The sequence below is a fragment of the Littorina saxatilis genome, linkage group LG10, assembly GCF_037325665.1.
Source record: "Littorina saxatilis isolate snail1 linkage group LG10, US_GU_Lsax_2.0, whole genome shotgun sequence".
NCBI classification, from domain to species: Eukaryota; Metazoa; Mollusca; class Gastropoda; order Littorinimorpha; family Littorinidae; genus Littorina; species Littorina saxatilis.
In genome coordinates this window covers 37,556,706-37,559,084 of record NC_090254.1, presented here as the reverse complement: position 1 = coordinate 37,559,084, position 2,379 = coordinate 37,556,706, and the positions used below count along the sequence as shown (strand labels likewise).

At 48.5% G+C, this 2,379-nt stretch overlaps 1 protein-coding gene across 1 annotated transcript in view; it reads right to left on the bottom strand.

Annotated features, from left to right (window-relative positions):
- The window catches only part of LOC138978744 (uncharacterized), a 31,423-nt gene extending 29,504 nt beyond the window's left edge, over nucleotides 1-1,919 (bottom strand). The window contains exon 1 of the mRNA XM_070351532.1: nucleotides 1,531-1,919. The gene's annotated coding sequence lies outside the window, so the exon portion shown is untranslated. The remainder of the gene's footprint in view (nucleotides 1-1,530) is intronic.
- Between the last annotated feature and the right edge of the window lie 460 nt (nucleotides 1,920-2,379).

The following is a 2,379-nucleotide window of genomic DNA, read 5'->3' as shown; positions in this document are numbered from 1 at the left end:
TGCCGTTTCATGCAAGGAGCGAACACACACACACACAAAGGCACACCGTGCACACAAACACACTCAAACACACACACAAACACACACACGCACACACACACACACACATACACACACATACACACACACACACACACACACACACACACACACACTCACACTTTAAAACTCTCAGTCGGGACGCCACTGACACGCACTTGCTTGTGCACTCAGAATCTCTATCTCTACTCGGAAAGTATCAGTTTTAACTGAAGGCACACTGACTTGGTAGGCCAGGGCTGACAATGCAACAGATTATCAGAACTCTCGTAAACAATTATGATTCAATGCCATCAAGCGCAGCAGCCGGCGATGTGAACAATATGTCCGGCGGTACTTTATTGTTGCATATATATTCTAAATATAGGTCCCTGATTGTGGTAACATGTGCTCTCTCTCTCTCTCTCTCTCTCTCTCTCTCTCTCTCTCTCTCTCTCTCTCTCTCTCTCTCTCAGTCTCTCTCTCTCTCTCTCAGTCTCTCTCTCTCTCTCTCTCTCTAGTCAGTCAGTCTCACAGTCTCTCTCTCTCTCTCTCTCTGGCTTTCCACATAAACACACAAGCGAGAGCGCGCGCTCACGGACGCACGCACAAACACACACACACAGACACACACACACAAACTAACACAAACTCGCAGATAGGCCTATACATAGTGCACGCGGCACACACTCGCACCGCACGCACGCACGCCGGCACACACACTCGCACACACACACACTCGCACACACACACACACACACAAATACCGGCACACAGCGCAGCCGCGAGGACCAACTTGATATGGTAACACGTGCCCGTACACGTGCCCGTACAGGCAACACGAGCTTCGCGCTCTCTTGTGTGTAGGCTCAACAAACAGGTGTCGGTTTTGGCAGAGCTGACATTCACATCCCGTGTCAGTCTATCCGTCGTCTGCTAGCAATAGCTAGACCGCGCATCCAGTTTCCAGCATTCTCAGCGCACATTCTTACACTCCCACACAGCCATTCTCTGTATCTGTAGGGTACGTCGCCAGCATCCCAGCGGCGGCTGGTGGTTAGCGCCGACTTGAATGCCTCAGTAGAGTCTGAGTGGACAACTATGTTGTCCAGGTGATTCGTGGGAATAACGACTGTCTGTATTGTTCGGTGTTGCAGCGTGGTACAGCGAAACACCTGTTGTTGTTTTTTATGTAATTGTCTATGGGGTTGCTACCAACGTAGCAGTCTGCTGTTTGTCTTCTGGGTCGAATCATGCGGCCAGCACGTTGAGGGGTCAGGAATTTTCTTTCTATTTCAAGCTCAGCAGAGCCAAATTCTGTGACTGAGAAGGCATCAACCACAGCGAATACTGATGTATACATGCAAAGAGCTAAGTGTGCTACAAGCCTGTGATTCAGTATCGAACCAGCGCTCTCGCCTCTCACGCGGCAAAACATCCTCTCACTCCAAGCAGTAATCTATTCGTTCTTGAATCTCTTATCAGTTCAAAGTCATGCAACGACCAACTTACCCTCACTCCGCCGGTTACTGCCGTGTGCCACTTCGATCAGTCTTGATTCCGCCGAGTCAGCCCGGTTGAGATTCACTATTTCAGTGTCACAGACATCACTCCATTTTGATCGAACAGCGTGTCATTTTTACTCCGTGAGAAATTGACAACACACGTGTGGCGGCGATGCTTTCAACACTGTTGCTTATCTTTAGCGCGTGCCCAGTGCGTGTGGATGTGTAAATGCTGGCTGAAAACACACAGACACCGACTCGGTCGACAGGCAAAACATATGATCGTGGGCTCATCAGGTTTTTGCTGTGTGCTGAACCAACCAGCTGCGCTTGGAATGACAGAAGAAAGTGTGACCGAAAGTGTCCGCGCGCGCTTCTCTCTCTCCTCTTTCTTTTCCCATTTGTGTTTGTTGTTGTGGTCTTTTCCAGTCAGAAACTGCCACAGGCACAGGCGCTTGCGATGTTCACCTTTATTGCCTGCTCCAATGTTCGTAATCCATCAACTTCGCGTTGCAAATTCAGGGAAGTTTTTCTAACGCAATCTTAATATATCCTCTCAATTTGTTAACATCTTTTGAGAAAAGGGTGTTATCACGGTGTGGTTATATAGCTCCTTCATTGATACACCTTTTTTGACCTCACAAGAGGATCACACGGCCGTCTACCTGTTAGATTATCCACTTGTTAGTCAGTGTTGACTCAACTTGAAATATAATACTTAAAGACACAATACACTTAGTGCTTCAACGCTTACATACAATTAAGCACATAATAATAGACGACATCTGTCTCCCCCCTCCCCCTCTCTCTCCCCCTCCTCTTTCTCTCTCCCCGTCAGTGTCACTCTCTCTCTCCC